Raw genomic sequence first — 16,412 nt, 5'->3', positions numbered from 1 at the left:
TCCCCAGGAAGGTGGCAAGGATGTGATGTGAGGACAGTGGGAAAAGGGGGCCCTGGTATCCCCCTTGGCCCAGATGGACGGGCGCCTGATGTGCAGGATGAAGCGTGTTGGGAAGTTTCCAGCACTCTGGTGGGTCATGTGGGTCTTTGGGCCTAGGCTGAGGAAGGGGGTTGGGAGCATTTTCAGGGGCAAGTTGCAATTAAGATTTTTTTAGGGCTATCTGATACGATGGATTTCTCTTTAATGACCTTTGGGTTCCATCTTTCCCTTTAAACTGGATGTTCTTGGCCAGCATCTAGCTCTTCTTGTCGTCACTGGATAAGAGATTCGTTCTGCCTTTTCTTCGGAGGCAGCATCAGTGGAAGGGGCTTTGCGTTGGGTGGTCTGCCCTGATTAGCACCGATCACGGCAGTTGGCATGGTTCCTCTGATGCTCGGCTTTCCTGCCTGTGAAATGGGCACAGCGGTACAGCTGATGTGTGCCGAGCTCTCTGGCCCCAGGGACTATCCCAGTCTCTTTATGTGCTTTGTCTCGTGCAATCCGCCTAACAACTTTATTTTACAGCAGAGGAGACTAAAGCACAGAGAGGCTAACTAACCCACCCAAGGTCACACAGCAAATGGGAATGGGAGTCGGAGTTTAGCTGGAGCTCTTAACCTCGGCTTGAGGCTTGAAGGCCATCTCCCTGGGACCTGCTGGGGGACAGAGTGAGATGATAGTTATTCAAATGCTCCTGTGCCTCTGACACCAAGACGGCTCCCCCATGTGCTCCTTCCCGTGTGATGGAATATCGTTCACACATCCTCCCTGGGCTCTGCCTGGTGTTTCCTTAAAGAAAGGGACATTGGTGCCCAGGTTTGCAGGTGACCAAGGTAGCCCTTCCTTCAAGGACACAGACTGATTTTTGTCTTGGTCATTCACGTGGGTGTGTGGGGACATTTCTAGGGGAGACACCAGCAATCGAGGGAGGGGCATAAGGAAACTGAATGCAGGCAGGATCTTAGTTCACACTCTGAAGCAGCTCTTTGAGGACAATAGACTTTACAATAAAAAGCACAAAGTGATTGAACCAGGCCAAGTGGCCCTTCCCGGGCAGTGCCAGGAGGGGATGGGGGATGAAGGGCCTTGGTGGTTGATGGAGGGGCAGACCCTGTCTGCTCTCCCGGGGCTATGATGGACTTCGTTCCTCTTTTTTTTGACCGTGCCTCATGGCTTGTGGGATCTTAGTTCCCCGACCAGGGATTGAACTTGTGCCCTTGGCAGCGACAGCGAGGGAGTCCTAACCTAACCGCTGGAACTCCCATGGACTTTGTTCCTCTTGCATTTCCTTCCCGAGGGGGTGGATTACTGAGTTCTCCACCCTCCCCTGGGAGAATCACAAGGTACATGGCACAGTCAAGGATCTGAGAAGTCCTGCAGAAAAAGACATCTGTTTAGCTCTGCTTCACCCAGTATTTCCTCCGGTCCCTTGACCCTGGCTTAGTTCATACAAGACCTGTGAACGTCCATGTCTGTGGAACTCACTTGGGGACATAATGTTGGGGACCAAATAAATAGGGATCTTGCTCTTAGATATACTGCTGTTTTCCAGTTTTGCTCAGGTTCTGTTGGACTTCAAAAAACTAATTTAAAAGCTGTGCTGCAGTGTTTTCTCCATCTGAAAAGTACAACTGCTGATGCAAGGAGGAGGTCTGTTAAGTCTTCTGTTAGGAAAGGGAGGGATCCCCAGGCTATGAAAGCTCGGGGACCCAAGCCGAGAGCTCCCCATCTCTTGTGGCTCTGTGGCCACCTGCCCTCCCCCCGCCCCCAGCCTGCTGATCAGCCACCCTGCTCTGTCTTTGTACTCGGAGGTCTTTTCTGGAATAGCTCTCGTCATCCGTGTGTTTTGTCCCCTCCTTCCTGGCTGGTGATGCTGTGTATGAGGACACAGAAGTTATGCTTGGGCTCAAGTCAATGGATGTGTATTTATTCTGGCTGCTCTACTAGTGAGATCTGCAGGATAGATCCCAACTCCATTCCTTACTACCCATGGGACCTTGACGTTATCTTTCCAATCAGTAAAATGACAATGACCGAGGCAGCCCACTTGCTCCATCAAGGACCCCTGAGGCCGTCCCCGCCTGCCCAGATCGAGAGAGCCAATCAGCTGCTGCCTCTTCTTCTGTATCACTGCCGCCTGCTGCTTTGTTCTGCCTCCCCCTCCCCCTTCCTGCTAATTACCTGCCTACAGGATCCAAGACTGTAAGAACTTTCTAAGATGTAAGCGTCTGTGACTTCCCCACATCTTTATTTTGTGGAGAGGACTTTGTAGTTGGGTAGATTGGTTCCAGTAGGAATGCCAGCATCTAGCTGCCTCCTGGGCCAGGTCACCTGCATGTCCGGCCTCCGTTCCCTGGTCTGTAGTGGCACCCCTGTCCCCCGCTGTCCCCGGGAGCCTGAGTGAGCTCATATATGAGGATGTGGGGTGGGCAGGCCCTTGATAGAGGCAGACTTCCTTCCTCCCTGGTGCGGGCCCATGGTCTCCATCCCCACCCTGCAGGCCTTTCTGGGTTGGGGGACTTCAAATCAGGCACGAAATGGGACAAGAGAAGGGAACTTGAGAATGAAGAGCTGGCAGTTTGCTGAAAGGGACTTCAGAAGCATCCTGTCTCTTCCCAGCTTGTTAGCCAACGTCCTGCTACAGGACGACGACCCAGGGCAAAAGAACAACTTCCCCTACCCTCTGGGAATGTGAGGATGGAGACTGGCACCCTCTCTCGCTGCCCTACGGGCCAGGCTCCTTTAAGAATCAACTCCAAGGTTGCCTCCTCCAGGAAGCCTGCCTGGGCTGTCATACATTCCCTTCTGGGTCCCCAGCATCCTCACATACCTCCATTATTTGTGTCCTGGACACTGAGGCCCTTGGGTCAGGGCCTGTGTCTAAGTCGTTGCCCAGCCCGCCTGGCACCAGGCCTGATAAGTTCACTGAGTGGTTGTTGGATGAGTGAATGAACAGGTGCAGACAGAGCCAAATCCCATCATGGTTACACCGGAAAATGTGCATTAAAAAAAAAACAGATTTCTTTTATTGAGTGGAGGAAATTTACATTTACACCTGAAACTAACACAACATTTAAAAAATATATATTTATTTATTTATTTGTGCTGGGTCTTAGTTGTGGCTCGCCAGCTCCTTAGCAGTGCCATGAGAACTCTTAGTTGCGGCTTGCATGTGGGATCTAGTTCCCTAACCAGGGATCGAACCCGGGTCCCCTGCATTGGGAGCGTGGAGTCTTAACCACTGTGCCACCAGGGAAGTCCCTAACACAACATTGTTAATCAACTATACTCCGATATAAAATAAAAAGTTAAAAAAAAAAAGAATGGATTTAATAACCTTCTACATTTGCATTTTAACACCTAAAACTTGCAACTATTTGTGTATGGTGCCCTTTGTTGAAAAACATAGTTGCTTTAAAAATATAGCCACTAAAAGGTACAAACTTTCACTTACAAGACTAATAAGTTCTGGGGATCTAATGTATAGCACAGTGATTATAGTTAATTAACTGTATTACATACTTAAAGCTGCTAAGAGAGCAGATCTTAAATGTTCACACCACAAAAAGAAAATTGTAATTATGTGACATGATGGAGGTGTTAGCTATGGTGGTAATCATTTTGCAATATATAAATGTATCAAATCAACACATTGTTCACCTTAAATGTATACAATGTTATAAGTCAATTATATCTCAGTAAAGCTGGAAAAAATAAAGTAAAAAAAAAGTGGATTCATATAGCCGCCCCTACTTTCCCCATCCCCTGCCTCTCTGACCTCTCAGTCACCAACTACAAATAAAGGGAACCGAGAGATGAAGTGTGTCCCTCCCGTTATTTTCTCCAAACAGATGTTTCCATGCAGCTGGGGAAGTGGGACACTCCTTTAAACTTGGGGTACACTTCAACAGAAGCCTTCATCGCTCATAGAAGGCACAGAGGGGGCCCGGGAGGGGAGGGAACATCCCTCTGAAAGGGAGGAAGCAGGTGGGCCCCAGCAGGCTTCGGTCCAGAACAGGCTCAGGGCCCGCCTCCCTCCCCTCCAGCCATGCTGATGACCAGCTCGTACACAGTAGGTCCTCAAAACTCTCACAACGTACTTGCCCAGCATATGCTGAGGGCCCGTGCCTGGCGTTTTACGTGTTCTGTCACGAGTCCACAACCCTGAGGGAGATGAGGTATGGTTAGGATACGTATTTTACTTGGGATTCAGAGGACATCTGTTGAAGGCCTACTGTGTGTCAGACCCTGAGCTGGGCTTTGAGGGTACAGACAAAGGACCCTGTGCTCTGGGACTGTCTGTTCAAGCTGGAGACTATTTTTTATTTATTTTTTAAAATTTATTTTATCGAAGTATAGTTGATTCACAATGTCGTGTTAATTTCTACTAGACAGCAAAGCGATTCAGTTATACATATATATAATAGTTTGCGACTGCTATGCAAAACTTACAATCCCTCCCTCCCCCACCCCACTCCCCCTTGGCAAACACGAGTCTGTTTTCTGTGTCTGTGAGTCTGTTTCTGTTTCATAGATAAGTTCATTTGTGTCATATTTTGGATTCCACGTATAAGTGATACTATATGGTTAGCCAGCCTCCTGCTACTGGACGACCCAGGGCAAAAGAACCCACTTCCCCTACCCGCTGGGAATGTGAGGATGGAGACTGGCACCCACTCTCTCTGCCCTGTGGCCAGGCTCCTTTAAGACTCAACTCCAGCATTTCTCTTTCTGACTTACTTCACTTAGTATGATAATCTCTAGGTCCAACCATGTTGCTGCGAATGGCATTATTTCATTCCTTTTTATGGCTGAGTAGTATTCCACTCTATATATACCACATCTTCTTTATCCATTCATCTGTCAATGGGCACTTAGGTTGTTTCCATGTCTTGGCTGTTGTGAAGAGTGCTGCTATGAACATAGGGGTGCATGTATCTTTTTGAGTTATAGTTGTGTCCGGATATATGCCCAGGAGTGGGATTGCTGGATCATATGGCAACTCTATTTTTAGGTTTTTGAGGAACCTCCATACTGTTTTCCATAGCGGCTGCACCAATTTACATTCCCACCAACGGTGTAGGAGGGTTCCCGAGACAGACAATTTATCAAAACATAACAGAGTGATGACTTTGGGGCAGGGACAAAGTGGGGTGCTGTGCCAGTCACCCAGGAGACTTCGGGGTGGGCGTTTAGGAAGGGCTCCCGGAAGCATGAGAAGGGGCTGGTCGTTCAAAGCTGGGGCAAGGCTTCCGGCAGATGGACCAAAGGAAGCCTGGCCCCGTTGGGACAAGCCCTGTAGTTTTGAGCTCCGTGGTCCACTCTGTTGACCTGGGGGAGCAGGGCCGACAGAAAAAGGTCCGTGACCTTAGCTCTGTGACCCTGTGTTCGGGTCAGTGGAGCCTCCGGGCAGCAGCTGTCCGGGCCAGTCAGGATGTTGGCTCACACTTGGCTGGTCCGGCTGTCCATGCCTACCCCCAGCTGTCACCAGTGTCCAGAGCTCTCACCCTGCCAGAGCCTGTGGCTTCCTTGGGAGGGAGGGTGCCCAGTTGCCAGGGCAACCAGAGGTGGGAGGCCAGGGCCTCAGGCAAGCGGCTGAGCTGCCTGCAACCCCAGGGATCGAGGACCAGGGCGGGCTGGTCCTGGCCTGTGGTGCAGAACAGCAAGGACCCCTGCTAGCACCTGGCCCCCTAGGAAGGAAGGGGGTGCAGGTTGGGGGAGCATCGCTCACCGCCTGGTCCCCGTGCCTCCCAGCCGCCTGCTGCAGCCCCCGGCCGGGCTCGCGAGGGTGTGTGGGCGATTAGTGTCTGCCAGTGGCTGGCACAGAGCAGATAACAAAGGTGGGTGGACACGGCTGCGGGGCTCACCCCTGCCCTCGGGTCCCCACTTCGTGTCCATACCGGGCTGGAAAGCGGAGGGATGGAGGAGTCCAGGCTGCCCTCTGTGCCAAGGAGACCCACCCTGTGGGCTCCCTGGGGGCTGGAGGCTCTGGAGACAGGGACCCTGCCCAACCTTGGTCCTGAGGCTGAAGGATGCCCGTGCTGTACTTAGTTGGCACTTACGGTTTGCAGAGCCAGGACACCCGGGATGGGGTTTAAGCCGCGTGCTGACCCCAGAAGGTGGGGAGCGTGAGGCCGTGGTGCCGTGGGAGTCCGAGCTGTGTGAAGGTGCTGAAGGAAGGTGCTGGACTGCCTGTGGGTGCCGCACGGCTGTGCAGTGTCGGGATCCCTTGGCTGTCTAGCCTCTGGGCTCCCGAGTCGGGTCCAGCAGGGTTTCTCCGCCTCAGCACCCTGCACGTTTTGCCCTGGATGATTCCCCAGGGGGCGGGGGGTGGCGGACATGGCAGGGCGTCGAGCAGCATCCCTGACCTCTACACACCAGATGCCAGTAGCACCCCCTGCTTCCGGACGTGGTTGCCTCCAGTGTCCCCAGACTCTGCCACACGTCCCTGGAGGGCAAAACTGTCCCTGGCTGAGAACCACGGAGCTGGAAGGAGGCTGCCTCCATGGATAGTGTCCTTAGGACCTCCGCCAGAACCCCACCTGACCTCCCACCGCAGGAGTAGGGGATCAAGGGAAGGGAGGACTCCCGGCGACCGCTGACCATTTTTTCCGGGGCCCTCGGTACCTGGGTGCCCAGGATCGGCCCAGAACACACACACACCTGCACCCCCTTTGACCCGGAAGGGGTCCCCTGCTGCTCTTTTTTTTTTTTTCAAAAAAAGAAACTTTACTTCTTAGATCGGTTTTAGGAGGTTCCCAGCAATATTGAGCAGAGGGTGGCGATTTCCCATATACCTCCCCGCCCCGCCCGTGCACAGCCTCCCCGATTCTCCCTACCCCCAGAGGAGTGGTGCACTTGTTGCAATCAGTGAACCTACACTGACACGTCAGTGTCACCCAAAGTCCATAGCTGACATTAGGGTTCATTCTTGGTGTTGCACATTCTGTGGGTTTGGACAAATGTATAATGTCAGGTATCCACCATTACAGTAAGATACAGGGTGTATTGTATTCACTGCCCTAAAAATCCTCTGTGTTCTCCCTATTCACCCCTCCCTCCCCCAATCCCTGGCGACCCCTGATCTTACTGTCCTCATAGTTTTTCCTTTTCTAGAGTGTCATGGAGTTGGAATCACACAGGTTGTAGCCTTCTCAGATTCGCTTCTTTGCTTGGTAATATGCATTTGGGTCCCTCCATGTCTTTCCGTGGCTTGGTAGCTCATTTCTGTTTAGTGCTGGAGAATATTCCATTGTCTGGATGAAGCACTCTTTCTTTATCCTTCACCTCTAACTCCTGAACAACCTGCTGCCCTTCCGGCAGCTGTGCAGGGCAGGCTGTGCTGAACTGGGATGCGAGGTTGAGCCTAGGTGGGAGCCCAGACTCCCTAAGGTTGGAGCCTTGAGGCCCGGAGGGCAGAGCCTGGAGAGGGCGCTGCGGAGGGAGCAGGGGCGGAGGGGGGAGGGTGCTGAGCCTCCCTGGAGGAATGGCCTCCATGCAGCTGAGTCAGGAGGACCCCTGTCCTTGTAGACACTGCCACCGATCCGCAGTCCTCACCCTGTGAGCCTGCCCGGAGCCCACCCAGCCCGTCTGCCCAGAAATGCCCTGTGTTCACCTCGTTCAGGCCTGGAGACCCTGGGGGGCTGGTGAGACACAGAGGTGCCCTCCGAGTGCTCAGGGCCACACGCAGTGGTGCCCGGGATACGTCTTGGACGCTGGGACCTCGCCCTGTGGGACTGGCTCCATGCGGGAGGGGTCAGTGAATCCCACACTGGCCGGAGGCCTGGTCAGAAACACACGTTTGCTCGGTGGTCCGTGCACATGCCCTTAAATCCCCACGGTGTGTGCCGCCCGTGAGGTGGAACAGCCAAAGGTGCCTGCCCCGTATCAGGGGAAGACATGGGTCAGGAGCGCTCACAGACCTGTCGGTCCCACGGGACGGCAGGTCAACGCATCACGGCCCTCTCCCTCCCCTCCGTCTCCGGCGCCTTCGTGGATGGCTCGTGGATGGCCTGGCCGCCGTGCCGGGCCTGTCACTCTCTGTGATGGTTGTGATATGACGCCGTGCTGAGTGCCACTGTCCTGTGCAGCCAGGTGCCCTCCTGGAGCAGCCTGGGGTCTTAGTGTCCTGGGGCCGCTGGAACAAAGCACAGAGATGGGGTTGCTTCCACCACAGAGATGTATTCTCTTGTACCGTTTGTTTGTTCGTTCGTTTTGCTGCACCACGCGGCTTGTGGGATCTTAGTTCCCTGACCAGGGATTGAACCCAGGTCCTCAGCAATGGAAGCTCGGAGTCTTAACCTCTGGACGGCCAGGGACGTCCCAGAAATGTATTCTCACAGTCTGGAGGCCGGAAGTCCAAAATCAAGGTGTCGGCAGGGTTGTGGTTTCTCTGGAGGCTCCCGTGGAGGATGCTGCCCGCCTCTTCCAGCTCCCGGGCGCTCCTTGGCTCGTGGCTGCACCACTCCCGTCTCGGCTTCTGTCTTCACGTGGCCGTCTTCCCTCCCTCTTCTTTTAAGGACACCAGTCATTAGTGTGACCACCCTAATGACCTCATCTCAACCTGATCACATCTGCAAAGACCCTATTTCCAAATAGGGCCACGTTCACAGGCACCAGGAGTTAGGACTTCGACATGTCTTTCTGGGGGATACAGTTCACCCTATGATGCATGGTGAGCTCTTCCAGACCTGCCTGCTCCCAGAGTGCCGGGGCAACCCACAGAAGGTTGCAGTCGGCTCGCGAGGCCTGGCGGGGGTCCTCCTGGGGGATGAGAAGGGAGGCGTCAGGTGGACACCTGGGGGCCACGAACTTGCCCAGGTGTTTGGGGAACTGCAGGGCTTCCTTGCTTCTTTGCGTTGATAGGAAGGTGGTCTGCTCACAACTTTAAAAGTAGAGATAATATGAGCAGGTAGTTAAACTTTACAGCTGGGGAAGCAGTTGTTTGACGGGTGGTGAAAAGATATCTGGGCTTGTTAGGCCGTTAGTTGTGACATAAGTACAAACAGCAGGGTCCTTGAAAGTCGGGGGCCGTTGTGCAGAGCTGCGTGGTGGGCGCACTGGATTGGAGTCCCAGGCTCGGGCCCTGGGTCCTGGCCCTACGCCCTGCAAGTCCTGCTTGCATCCTTCAGAGGCGATACTGTCAAACATGGTTGGCAGGAGGTTTCTCCCCTCCTTCCAGAGAAGCCCTCCCTTAAGGTGGTGTCCCCATTTTTACGATGGCAAAACCAACCCTGGAAGAAGCGAACTTGCTCAAGGTCACACACCCAGATGGGTAGTTAGACCTGGAGCCTCACTACCGAGTGAGTCCCGCCTCTTTCCCTGGCCAGCGTTCTCGTGTTGGGGCACACGTGGGAGAAGGGAGGGAGGTATCTGGACGCAGCAAAAGGCAGTTGATTTCCTGCGATGAGCATCCTTTTCTCCATTGGTTTGCTAAAGTGCTCCCCACGCCAGGTGTACTGTAGACGGACCTGCCCGGGTCCAGAGCCCTGGCGATGACTCTGACGTCTGGGCTGGTATTTACTGTTTTCAGTGACTTGAATGATGACCAGGCGCATGAGCTTGTGGACCCTGCGAGCATTTGAAAATGACCAGTCTGCTACCTGAGGACCTGGTGGGTTGACTCTTGGAAGGACGTTGGCAGGATGGAGAAGCCAGGTGTTCCCGGTACAAAGAGGACACACAAAGGTCCAGGGCTGGGAGAGGTTGTGGAGCACAGTTGTGGCTGAAGAGGTCAAGCCATTAGCACATCCCTGGCTACTCCAGGCCGAGGAGGAGCGTGGTGGGGGTCTGACCCCACCCCCACCCCCGACTCAGCCTTCACCTGAGGCCGCTGGGCTGAGAAGCCACTGGTGGAGAAGCGACTTCAGATCTTGCCGATCGTGAGGCTGTCCTGCTCTTTTTGCACCTAAGTTAGTACATTTTAGTGGATTCGCCATCAAGCAGCCAACCTCCTCGGCTTCACTGTCACGTGAGTGACACGTGGGGACAGTTGTGTTTTCATCCTCGGTGTTGAGCGGATGCGTTCTTTGTGCTGCTCGTGGGACCGAGGCTGTGCCTGTTTCAGTAACGGTTGTGCCCTCGGAGCTTAGCCTGGCGCCTCATGCGGAGCAGGTGCTCAGTAAAGCAGGTGCAGCCAAAGAATGTTCTGGGCCTTTTGACACGACATGGAGTCGCTGGGGCTGCCTCGCAACTGCGTGAGTTTCCCACGGCTGCTGTAAGAAATTACCACAGATTTAGTGGCTTAAAACAGCACAGACTTACTATCTTATAGCTCTGGAGGTCCTAAGTCCTAAAATCCAGGTGTCGGCTGGGCTACGCTCCTTCGGGAGGCTCCAAGGGAGGATCCTTTTCCTTGTCTTTTCCAGCTTCCTAGAGGCTCCTCCATCTTCAAAGCCAGCAGCCCTGCATCTTCCAATCTCTCTCTGCTTGTGTTGTCACGTTGCCTTTTTCTCACTCTGACCCACCTGCACCCCTTTTGTAAGGACCTTTGTGATGACACTGGGTCCACCCAGATAATCCAGGATCGTCTCCCATCGCAAGATCCTTCACTTGATCACATCAGCAAAGTCCCTTTTGTTTGTAAGGTCACAGTTTCCAGGGATTAGGATGTGGACATCTTTGGGAGACAGGGGACATTTTTCAGCCTACCATAGAGGCCCCCAAAGAAATAGAAAATAGCTCTTAAGAGTTCCAAAAAGAAACACCAGAAAGGAATGTTAGAGTTCTGCAACATGCATTCATTCATCCATGAATTCATTTATTCACCATTAACTCGCCAAGTGTCACTGACTGCTTCCTGTGGGCTGGGCCCTGTGCAGGGAGCTGGGGAGACAGGCAGGCCTTTTGCCTGCCCTTACGGAGCTATGGACACGAATCCAGTAGCACAGATGCAAGCGAGCCTCAAACGTGATAAGGCTGGGAAGGAAAGGAATGGAATGGAACAGGGCGCAGTGGGGGCCGGGGGTCGGGGGGCTGGGGAACCCGGCTTGGTCCTGGCTGGCAGGGAGGGAGTCTCCACGTGCCTGTGGCTCCCACCTGCTCCTTTGGGGCCCTCCCTCCAAAGGCCCATCCCCGGGAACCCCAGTGGGTCCCGAAGGTCCTTGTACTTTGTTCCCTTGAGTGTCGCATCCATTCCGGGTGGAGCCACCAGCCCCAGGGGCACGTGGCTTCAAGCGCCCCCAAAGCCGCCTGCCTTTGGAAGGCACCCCTCTGCCCTGCAGCAGATTCTCTTGAGATGAAACCTTCGCAGGCCGTGCCTGGCTGGCATCTTCAGGGGCAGATGGGCCGCTAGAGGGCGCCGTGCTCCTGACGTTTCCCGCCTGCGGGTCCCAAGTTCTCTCCCGGTGGAGCGTTTGTTTCGGCGCAGGTGCACAGAGAATCGGTTCTTTTTCTTAAAATGACTTAATGATTTAATCTTCTTATTTTCTCAGCAGAGCACACTTTGGGCTTGCCTGGATACGATGGGACAGTAGCGATCAGGCTAATTAATACGAGTTTCACGGCACAGGAAGCAGCCCAGCTTACTTCAGCGGGCTTATTTTTCCCACTGCTGTTTCTGTTTTCTCTTATGAAGCACTTTTCTCTGTGAGGGTGTTAACCTCATCGGGCTGGTCCTGTTGAGGTTTCTTTCCATCTCCCCGTGGGTGGGACACATCACACAGCTCGGCTCCAAGGGGCCGGAACCGTGACCGACAAACACAAGACATTAATGTGACTTTTTTTTTTAAATTGAAATACAGTTGAGTTACAATATTGTGTTGGTTTCAGGCCATTGGCAGCAACATGGATGGACCGAGAGATTATCATACTAAGTAAGTCAGGCAGAGAAAGACAAATATCATATGATATCACTTATATGTGGAATCTAAAAAAATAATACAGATGAACTTATTTACAAAACAGAAACAGATTCACAGACATAGAAAACAAACTTATGGTTACCAAAGAGGCAGGGGGGAGGATAAATTAGGAGTTTGGGATTAACAGATACACACTACTATATATAAAAGAGATGTGGCTTTTTTTTTGATAATTCTGAGCAGAGGGGAGCAGAACACCCCTCTGCTCCCACCTTCTGCCTCTTCTAGACTCTTTTTTTAAAAAAATTTTATTAATTTATCTTTGGCTGTGTTGGGTCTTCGTAGCTGCGCGGTCTTTCTCTAGCTGCTGCGAGCGGGGGCTACTCTTCGTTGCGGTGCGCAGGCTTCTCATTGCGGTGGCTTCTCTTGTTGCGGAGCACGGGCTCTAGGCACGCGGGCTTCAGTAGTTGTGGCACGTGGGCTCAGTAGTTGTGGCTTGCAGGCTCTAGAGCACAGGCTCAGTAGTTGTGGCGCACGGGCTTAGTTGCTCTGCGGCATGTGGGATCTTCCCGGACCAGGGCTCGAACCCGTGTCCCCTGCATTGGTAGGCGGATGCCCCTTTTCTAGACTCATTTTCCGTTATCATTAACTAATGATAGATTTTCATGACCAGTGGCTGAAATTGCTTTCAACTACTCACTTAGAACCAGCACGATTGATGGGCAGACATGTGACAGATGGGCCATCCCCAAACCCAGGGGACAGAGTGCTCACATCAAAGGATCCACCATCAGGTTAGGACCAGTGGGGCCAGGGTGCCGTGATTGCCAGGAACCTGAGCTAAGGGGGCTGAGAAAGCCTGAGGGTTCGGGGGACGCTGGCCTCACGAGTGTGGTCCAGCTGTTCGTCAGAGGGGTGGGGTAATGCACACGTGCCCGGGGGCTCCAGGAGAGCCTGCTGCACGATGGTGGCCCTCGGGGTCCCTGGCGCGGCTGGTGCCCTTGCAAATCCCCGGACAGGCATGTTCTCCTGACCCGGCCTGGTCGGCCCCCTCTGCCTCTGGCGCGCGGCTGCATTTTAATTTCACTCCGAGTCAGTTAAGCAATGCTTCTGAGCCTCCTGCAGACTCTGAGCTTCCTGCCTGGACACCGGTCACTGGTCCCGTTGATGGCAGCTGGCCTGGCTCCCTGCTGGCCGACTCCGGGGGGCACTTCACACTTTTCAGGACGGGCGTCCGGGGCTCGGGTCAGGCTGTGTTGCTGGCCCCGCCCAGCTGCCAGCCCCTGGTATTGTATGTAGAGTTGTAGTTCTGTTCTGATTCAGCCTCATTACAGTGTCTGTTTTAAATGCTCAGCGACTGGCGAGATGTTTGTGGTGATGTCTGAGCTGTATATTCAGGATCTTCGAGGTTAGATATGCCTGGTTTGCAGTTGGGGGGGGGAGTGTGTTTCAACGTCTGGATTCTTCGAGAATTGGTGACCTGGGGATACGTGGCCCCTTGTCATCCCAAACAGTTAATTAGCGAGGGTGTTTCACCCTTGACGCTGGCAGGTAACTCAGGCTTTCGGGGTCTGGTTTGATTCTGTTCTGTTCAGGTGAGCACACTTTTCTAGGGTCTCCTCTGTGTGCGGGGCCCACCTCTGGGGACACAGGGCTGATAGGACTTGAACTCTGCCGTCTGGGAGTTTGTTTATTTATTTTAAAAAGATTTATTATATTATTTATTTATTTATTTAATTTTTGGCTGCGTTGGGTCTTAGTTATGGCACGCAGGATCTTCGTTGAGGCATGCGGGATCTTTCGTTGCGGCATGCGGGCTCTTTCGTTGCGGCATGCGGGATCTTTTGTTGCGGCGCACGGGCTTTTCTCTAGTGTGGCATGCAGGTTTTCTCTAGTTGTGGCGTGTGGGTTGCAGAGCACGTGGGCTCTGTAGTTTGTGGTGCGCAGGCCCTCTAGCTGAGGCACGCGAGCTCAGTAGTTGTGGCGCGCGGGCTTAGTTACCCCGCGGCATCTTAGTTCCCTGACCAGGGATCAAACCCGCATCCCCTGCAGGGAAGTCCCCTTCTGGGAGTTTATAATCTAGCAGTGAGACATCCGCACATCTGCTAGATTGGTAAACCCGGGAGCTCAGGGGCTGTCTGACCTTGCAGCTGGCATGTGCCTGGTGCGCCTGCAAACTTGTCGAGTGGGTGACTCGGGGACACCAAGCGCTTCCGGTTACCCAGTGCAGGTGCGGGTGGTGAGACAAGAAGGGAGAGACCCAGCATTTACCACGTGACTGCTGCTTGATGCACCATCTTGTTTAGTTAGTTGTCATGACGACAGGTCTGGTTCTAACCCCTCTGCAGAGGAGAGATGGTGAAAGACGGAAGGACTTAAAGCCCAAGGTCACAGGATGTTATGTAATAGTCCTCCAAAGCTTCCCCTCTTTCCGCTATCCTGTCTGCACCGTCCGCGACCCTGGGCTTGGAGGGGTTTGGAGGAGGGACAGGGCCACGGAAGAGGGGATGTTTGCAGTGGGCTTTGCCTCCAGGCTCAGGCTCTGGACATGGAGCTCCTGGAGGGGGCACAGGCTGGCAAAGGCCCGGAGGGGTGACCGGGCCTGGCCCTGAGCTCTGCACTGGAGGAGGGGGTGCGATGCAGGGGGAAGGGTGTGGGTTTTGTTTCGGAAGTGGTGGAGTGTCAGGACAGCCCATGGGCAGAGGAGTGACCCCACGGCCTGCGTTCTGGGGATGAAGTCTGGAGACACTGTGGGGGATGGATCGGGGGAGGGTGAGACCAGGAGCAGACACCTGGCCGTCCGCAGATCTATCCCCTGTCTCAGGCCCCCGAGGGATTCTTTCCACCTGATGCATTCTGAGAGGTGACTTGAAGAAGTTGACCCACTTGCTTTCCGTCTGAAAAACCGACCAAATCATCACTCGTCCCTAAAGGATCAGTCATTCTATTTTGAGCAAGAAGCCCGGGGCTCCTCCAGTGTCCTGGTTTCTGCCCGCCGGGTGGTTTATTTGGTAAACCTGACATTGAAGGATCACCTAGAAGTCTTTCTTCCTGTTCTCCTTCCCACAGACAATTCGTTTTTCTGTGGTTCTCACATTTTTCTGATCACGCAGGGCAAAGGGGAGGAAAAGGACCGCTTCTGGTCGGAGGGAATCATCTGTTTGACGCTGGCTTCTGAGTCCCAGCCTTTTCCATACTTAGACCTAAGCAGCCTTTGGTATTCGGAAGACCCAGTGTCCGGGAATGGGGGGGGACCGCTTCCTTCCTGGTGCCCCCCCGCCACCCCGCCCTTGGCCGGCAGGAACTCGCTCCAGTGGGGGAGGTTTGGGAATGTTGCCCCAGAGGCAGCCTGTCCCAGTAAGTCCCTGATTGCAGAGCAGAGTCCTTCCTCTCGAGGCCTCGCCCTCCGCACGGCCCCATTGCAGGAATTGGGTTCTTGGTGACCCACGACTGCCAGGCTAATGTAAGCCTTAATGGAAATGCTCTTTTTCCACCCGAGTGGCTGGAGGTGGAATGTTTTGCAAGAACGGCCTGTTCCCAGTACTTCTGACTTTGTGTCTCTTACCTAAATTCTCTCTTCGGCTCCATTTTGCCTACGTAAACGCATTTACAGTCATTTATTCATTCTGTGAATGTTTGTCGGATGCTTGTCACGAGCTGGGTTTTGATCAGCGTTTGGCCACTCGGCGGGGGCGGGGCGGAGGGCACACCCCACCACTTCCTGTCGGGGGGATAAGGGTTTGTAGCTGTCACATGCGCAGGGAGCTGTGGGAACCCAGAGGAAGGTCCCTCATGCTGCCCAGGGGCTGGGGTTACAGAGAACGCTTTAATGAAGAATCTTGGGGAACGGGTGGAATTGGCTAGATATAACAAAAAGGGCATTTCAGGTGGTGGGGATAGTGGGGGCAAAGGAATGGCCTCATTGAAAGGTGATGCAGCGTGGGAGCTGCATCTGGGTCGATGAGAGGTGGGGCTTGTTCATCAGGAGTCTTCAGGTACCCCTTTGAGGGGTTTGGGTTTTACCCTGGAGCCAGTAGGAGCTCTGGGGTGCTCTATACCAGGGAGTGACAGCCCGACACTCAGTCTGCAAATGACAGAAAACCCAACTCAAAGTGGATTAAGAACAAAATGGCATTCATTGGTTCATTTGACAGAAAGGTCCAGAGGTGGCCAGCCTCAGGTAAGGCTTGATCCAGCAGACAGCTGGCTTGGCTAAACTCTGTCCTCTTAGCTCTGTGGACCCAGTGCCTTCATTCCAGGTTTTGTGTGCTGGTAAGACGATGGGGCAGCTTCCACCTGCATCCTTTCTGGGTCAAGGCCAGAGGGAAAGAGTGCCTGTCATTCTGCATTCCTAGGAAACTCTCCTTGTTCTGTTGGCTCTAATTGGGCCAAGCCCATCCCTGACTGTATTCTGGAGAGTGCAGTGTGCCCACTGGCTGAGGTCTGGGATGCTGAGTCCTGTTTGACCAGAGGAAGGGCACATGGATGCCGGGGAGGAGGGACAGCAGAGTCCAGTTGGTCACCTGCAGAAGGGGAGAGGCTGGCTCGGGGTGAGAAGAGGCCACGGCAGAG

At 53.8% G+C, this 16,412-nt stretch overlaps 1 protein-coding gene across 3 annotated transcripts in view; it reads left to right on the top strand.

The window, feature by feature from the left end:
- Positions 1 to 16,412, top strand: part of PARVB (parvin beta) — a 110,735-nt gene that overhangs the window by 30,786 nt on the left and 63,537 nt on the right. The window lies entirely within an intron of this gene.

The sequence above is a fragment of the Eubalaena glacialis genome, chromosome 11 (genome assembly GCF_028564815.1).
Source record: "Eubalaena glacialis isolate mEubGla1 chromosome 11, mEubGla1.1.hap2.+ XY, whole genome shotgun sequence".
NCBI classification, from domain to species: domain Eukaryota; kingdom Metazoa; phylum Chordata; class Mammalia; order Artiodactyla; family Balaenidae; genus Eubalaena; species Eubalaena glacialis.
This window is presented reverse-complemented; position numbering and strand designations above follow the sequence as displayed.